At 37.3% G+C, this 6,949-nt stretch overlaps 1 non-coding gene across 1 annotated transcript; it reads left to right on the forward strand.

Annotated features, from left to right (window-relative positions):
- Window positions 1-372: 372 nt before the first annotated feature.
- Window positions 373-475, forward strand: LOC130971411 (small nucleolar RNA R71). The gene has a single exon (XR_009082632.1). It is a non-coding gene; the product is annotated as a small nucleolar RNA R71 (small nucleolar RNA).
- The last annotated feature ends 6,474 nt before the right edge of the window (window positions 476-6,949 follow it).

A 6,949-nucleotide genomic window follows, 5' to 3' on the forward strand; every position in this document is an offset into this window, starting at 1 on the left:
TCCATTGAAGGGTTCTCAGGATCATAAGCTTCTTCTTCAGACGAAGCATCCTAGTACTGCCTGGTGCAGCTTGCATTCCAGACAGACTTTGAGAGATCAAATTGACTTGTTGGGTCAATATTTTGTTCTGAGCCAGTATGGCATTCAGAGTATCAATCTCAAGAACTCCTTTCTTCTGATTTGTCCCATTGTTCACAAGATTCTTTCAGAAGTGTACATGAATTGGTTATTTGCAACCATTTCAATGAGCTCTTGAGCTTCTGCAGCGTCTTCTTCAGATGAAGAGATCCTCCAGCAGAGCTATCCAAAGACATCTTGGACAGTTCAGACAGACCATCATAGAAAATACCTATGATGCTCCATTCAGAAAGCATGTCAGAGGACACTTTCTGATCAATTGTTTGTATCTTTCCCAAGCTTCATAGAGGGATTCTCCTTCCTTCTGTCTGAAGGTTTGGACTTCCACTCTAAGCTTACTCAATTTTTAGGTGGAAAGAACTTTGCCAAGAAGGCATTGACTAACTTTTCCCAAGAGTTCAGGCTTTCTTTAGGTTGTGAGTCCAACCAAATCCTAGCTCTGTCTCTTACGGCAAAAGGGAATAGCATAAGTCTATAGACTTCAGGGTCAACCCCATTAGTCTTGACAGTGTCACAGATTTGCAAGAATTCATCCAAAAACTGATGAGGATCTTCCAATGGAAGTCCATGGAACTTGCAATTCTGTTGCATTAGAGAAACTAATTGAGGCTTAAGCTCAAAGTTGTTTGCTCCAATGGCAGGGATAGAGATGCTTCTCCCATAGAAGTCGGGAGTAGGTGTAGTAAAGTCACCCAGCACCTTCCTTGCATTGTTGGCATTGTTGTTGTTTTTGGCTGCCATGGGTTCTTCTTTGAAGATTTCTGTTAGGTCCTCTACAGAGAATGCTTTAGCTTCTCTTAGCTTTCGCTTCAAGGTCCTCTCAGGTTCAGGGTCAGCCTCAACAAGAATGCTTTTGTCTTTGCTCCTGCTCATATGAAAGAGAAAAGAACAAGAAAATATGGAATCCTCTATGTCACAGTATAGAGATTCCTTGAGGTGTCAGAGGAACAGAAAAATGAAGGAAGAGGTAGAAGAATTCGAACTTAGTGAGATAGAGTTCGAATTGTGCATTGAGGAGGAGTGGTACTCCATAATAGAAGGATGTGAGAAGAGGGGAATGGATTTTTCGAAAATTAATTAAAGATTTAAAATCATTTTGAAAAAGATTTTGAAGATATGATTGAAAACTTTTTTGAAAAAGATGTGATTTAAAAGTTATGGTTTTAAAAAGATGTGATTGAGAAGATATGATTTGAAAAACAATTTAAAAAGATTTGATTTTAAAAATTAATGACTTGGCTAACAAGAAAAGATATGATTCAAACATTAAACCTTTCTCAACAGAAAAGGCAACATACTTGAAATGTTGAATCAAATCATTAATTGTTAGCAAGTATCTTTGAAAAGAAAGAAATTGATTTTGAAAAGGATTTGATTGAAAAGATTTGATTTGAAAAAGATTTGATTTTGAAAAACTTTGAAAACTTGAAAAAAAATTTAAATTAAAAACAAAATCTTCCCTCTTGTGCCATCCTAGCGTTAAACGCCCAGAATGGTGTCCATTCTGGCGTTTAACGCCCAAAATGCTACCTTTTTGGGCGTTAAACGCCAGTTTTTTCCTTCTTCAGTGGGCGTTTTGAACCCCAGCTTTTTCTGTACAATTCCTCTGCTGCATGTACTGAATCTTCAATTCCCTGTGTTATTAACTTGAAAATGGAACTAAGATCAAATAAACAATGCATGCAAGACACCAAACTTAAAATTAGACACTAGACTCAACAAGAAACATAAAATATTTTTTTGGTTTTTATGATTTTGTAAATTTTTTTGGATTTTTCGAAAATTAAGTGGAAAAGAAAATAAGGTATCAAAATTCTTACTGAGAATTCCAGGAATCATTGCAATGCTAGTCTAAAGCTTTAGTCTAAAGGAATTAGACATGGATAGCCAAGCTTCAGCAGGACATTGCATTCAAGAGCTAAATTGATGAGAATCAATCAGCTTTGGTGATGATAAGAACATCACCTTGAAACACTAGAATTCATTCTTAAAACTCTGAAAAATACCTAATCTAAGCAACAAGATGAACCCTCAGTTGTCCATAGTCGAAACAATCCCCGGCAACGGCGCCAAAAACTTGGTATGCGAAATTGTGATCACTTCTTTTCACAACTCAAATAATCCCCGGTAATGAATCCAAAAACTTGGTGCTCAATACCATGGCATAAACACAACTTCGCACAACTAACCAGCAAGTGCACTGGGTCGTCCAAGTAATAAACCTTACGCGAGTAAGGGTCGATCCCACGGAGATTGTTGGTATGAAGCAAGCTATGGTCATCTTGTAAATCTCAGTCAGGCAGACTCAAATGGTTATGGATGATATATGAATAAAGCATAAAGATAAGATAGAGATACTTATGTATTTCATTGGTGAGAATTTCAGATAAGCGAATGGAGATGCTTTGTCCCTTCTGTCTCTCTGCTTTCCTACTGTCTTCATCCAACTCTTCTTACTCCTTTCCATGGCAAGTTGTATGTTGGGCATCACCATTGTCAGTGGCTACAGTCCCTCCTCTCAGTGGAAATGTTCAACGCACCCTGTCACGGCACGGCTATCCAGCTGTCGGTTCTCGATCATGTCGGAATAGAATCCAGTGATTCTTTTTTGCGTCTGTCACTAATGCCCCACAATCGCGAGTTTGAAGCTCACAGTCATTCAATCATTGAATCCTACTCAGAATACCACAGACAAGGTTTAGACCTTCCGGATTCTCTTGAATGCAGTCATCAGTTCTAGCTTATACCACGAAGATTCCGGTTAAAGAACCCAAGAGATATCTACCCAATCTTAAGGTAGAACGGAGGTGATTGACGGTCACACGTTCATAGGTGAGAATGATGATGAGTGTCACAGATCATCACATTCATCAAGTTGAAGAACAAGTGATATCTTGGAATAAGAACAAGCTGAATTGAATAGAAGAACGATAGTAATTGCATTAATACTCGAGGTACAGCAGATCTCCACACCTTAATCTATGGTGTGTAGAAACTCCACCATTGAAAATACATAAGAAACAAGGTCTAGGCATGGCCGAATGGCCAGCCTCCCAAAGAGGGTTCAATCATAAAACATGATCAAAAGATTGAAAATACAATAGTAAAAGGTCCTATTTATAGGGAACTAGTAGCTTAAGAATTACAAAGATGAGTAAAAGACATAAAAATCCACTTCCGGGCCCACTTGGTGTGTGCTTGGGCTGAGCATTGAAGCATTTTCGTGTAGAGACTCTTCTTGGAGTTAAACGCCAGCTTTTGTGCCAGTTTGGGCGTTTAACTCCCACTTTGGTGCCAGTTCCGGCGTTTAACGCTGGGAATTCTGAAGGTGACCTTGAACGGCGGTTTGGGCCATCAAATCTTAGGCAAAGTATAGACTATCATATATTGCTGGAAAGCCCAGGATGTCTACTTTCCAGCGCCGTTGAGAGCGCGCCAATTGGGCTTCTGTAGCTCCAGAAAATCCACTTCGAGTGCAGGGAGGTCAGAATCCAACAGCATCTGCAGTCCTTTTCAGTCTCTGAATCAGATTTTTGCTCAGGTCCCTCAATTTCAGCCAGAAAATACCTGAAATTACAGAAAAACACACAAACTCATAGTAAAGTCCAGAAAAGTGAATTTTAACTAAAAACTAATAAAAATATACTAAAAACTAACTAAATCCTACTAGAAATATACTAAAAACAATGCCAAAAGCGTATAAATTATCCGCTCATCAAGGTTCAATCTTTAAATTCTAGAATCATATCTTTTAGTTTCTTTTTAGTCAAGTAATCAATTTTAATTTTAGAAATCAAATCTTTTTAATTTCCTTTTCAAATCTTTTTCAAAACAAATCTCAATCATATTTTTTTCAAAATCAATTTCAAAAATCTTTTCTAACTCCTTATCTTTTCAAAAATGATTTTCAAATCTTTTTCAACTAACTAATTGAATTTTGTTTGTTTTACTTTTCTCATCTTTTTTAAAACCACCTAACTACTTTTCTCTCTCTAATTTTCGAAAATCACCTCGCTCTTTTCCAAAAATCTTTATTTAACTAATTATTTTAAATTTAAATTTTATTCCTTTTTATAAATTCGAATTTTAACTTTAATTTAAAATAAAATAAAAAATATTTTTCTTTTATTTTAATTAATTTTCGAAAACTCCTCTCTCTCATCTTCTTCTATTTATTTATTTATCTACTAACACTTCTTTTCTACTCAAAATTCGAACCCTCTTCTCCCCTCTACCTGTGTTCGGATTTTCTTCTTATTTTTTTCTACTCACATAAAAGAATCTCTTTACTGTGGTAAAGAGGATCCCTATTATTATTTTCTTTTCCCTTCTTTTTCATATGAGCATGAGCAAGGACAAGAACATTCTTGCTGAAGCAGATCCTGAACCTGAAAGGACTCTGAAGAAAAAACTAATTTTTATGGAAGAAGCATTTCAATCCCTGTCATTGGAGCAAACAATTTTGAGCTGAAGCCTCAACTAGTTGCTCTAACGCAATAGAACTGTAAGTTTCATAGACTTCCATCAGAAGATCCCTATCAGTTTTTAACTGAGTTCTTGTAGATCTGTGATACTGTTAAGGCTAATGGAGTAGATCCTGAAGTCTACAGGCTCATGCTTTTCCCTTTTGCTGTGAGAGACAGAGCTAGAAAATGGTTGGACTCACAACCTAAAGATAGCCTGGACTCTTGGGATAAGCTGATCACGGCCTTCTTGGCCAAGTTCTTTCCTCCTCAAAAGGTGAGCAAGCTAATAGTGGATGTTCAGACCTTCAAGCAAAAAGATGGTGAATCCCTCTATGAAGCTTGGGAAGGATACAAGCAGTTAACCAAAAAGTGTCTTTCTGACACGCTTTTAGAGTGGACCATTTTGGATATATTCTATGATGGTCTATCTGAGTTCTCTAAGATGTCACTGGACCATTCTGCAGGTGGATCCATTCACCTAAAGAAATGCCTACAGATGCTCAAGAACTCATTGACATTGTTGCAAGTAACCAATTCATGTACACCTCTGAGAGGAATCCTGTGAGTAATGGGACGCCTCAGAAGAAGAGAGTTCTTGAAATTGATACTCTGAATGCCATACTGGCCCAGAACAAAATTTGACCCCAACAAGTCAATATGATATCTCAGAGTCTGAATGGATTGCAAAATACATCCAACCGTACTAAAGAAGCATCTTCTGAAGAAGAAGCTTATGATCCTGAGAACACTGCAATGGCAAAGGTGAATTACATGGGTGAACCCTATGGAAACACCTATAATCCCTCATGGAGAAATCATCCAAATTTCTCATGGAAGGATCAACAAAAGCCTCAACAAGGCCTTAATAATGGTGGAAGAAACAAGTTTAGCAATAGCAAGCCTTTTCCATCATCTTCTCAGCAACAGATAGAGAATTCTGAGCAGAGCCCCTCTAGCTTAGAAAACATAGTCTATGATCTATTTAAGACCACTTGAAGTTTCATGAATGAAAAAGGTCCTCCATTAGAAACTTGGAGGCACAAGTGGGTCAGCTGAGTAAGAAAATCACTGAAACTCCTCCTAGTACTCTTGATAAACCACTATTTTATGGTTTACAATGTGTTTAATTGTGTGGTTTTAGCATGGTCTTTACCCACTTATTCATATAATTAGCATGCATTTATATTTCCTCCCAAAAATTATTACATGATTGAAAACATGCTTCTTTGGTCTTAATTTAGCTAATCTTAATCCTCTCTTATTACCATTGATGCCTTGAACTGTGTGTTTAAGTGTTTCAGGCTTCATAGGCAGGAATGGCTTAGAGAATGAATAGGAAGTATGCAAAGATGGAAGGAATACAAGGAATTGAGGAGATGACCAGCGAAAAGTCGCGCGGTCGCATGGCTCACGCGACCGCGCGAAATGGAAGAAATCAGAGTGACGCGATCGCATGCCTGACGCGATCGCGTGCCTGACGCGACCGCGCGGATTGGAAGCTACACGAATGACGCGAAGTATGGACGACGCGCACGTGTGGTATGAGAAATGCTAAGTGACGCGAACGCGTGGACGACGCGGACGCGTGACGTGCGCGATCTGCAGAATTACAAAAGTCGCTGTCAGAGATTTTGAGCCGCATTTCAACCCAGTTTTCGGCCCAGAAACACAGATTAAAGTTAGGAACATGCAGAGACTCAGGAGGTTTTCATAATTCATAATTTTAGTTTTAGATGTAGTTTTTAGAGAGAGAGGTTCTCTCTCTCTCTAGGATTAGGATTAGGATTTTTAGAACTTAGGAATATTTTTTCTCATCTTTTTATCAGGTTCAATATTTTTTAATTTGACTTTTCTTAATTGTTGATTATTGATGTTACTTATTTGGCTTATGATTCTTCATATTTGGATTGATTTTATTTTATTAATGCAATTGAGGTATTTCAGACTTATATGTTACTGATGCTTGGGCTCTATCCAAATTATTTTTATTCAAGTAGATTTTATTCCCTTTTGGCTTTGGTTGATTATTGGTAACTCTTGAGTTATCAAACTCATTGTTGACTGAAAATTGGAATTCTTCAAGAATTAATTCGAGATCCAATAACTCTAACTTTTCCTAAGGAAGACTGGGACTTGAGGATTCGAATTTATTCATTCACTTAACATACCTTCATAGTTAGAGGTTAACAAAGTGGAGAAAAATCCAGTTCTAATCACAATTGATAAGGATAACTAGGATAGGAATTCAAGTTTCTCATACCTTGCCAAAAGTTTATTTTACAGTTATTTGTTTATTTACTTGCCATTTAAATTACTTGTTCCTCATCTCTAAAACCCCAATTTAC

The sequence above is a fragment of the Arachis stenosperma genome, chromosome 3 (genome assembly GCF_014773155.1).
Source record: "Arachis stenosperma cultivar V10309 chromosome 3, arast.V10309.gnm1.PFL2, whole genome shotgun sequence".
In the NCBI taxonomy this organism is placed as follows: Eukaryota; Viridiplantae; Streptophyta; class Magnoliopsida; order Fabales; family Fabaceae; genus Arachis; species Arachis stenosperma.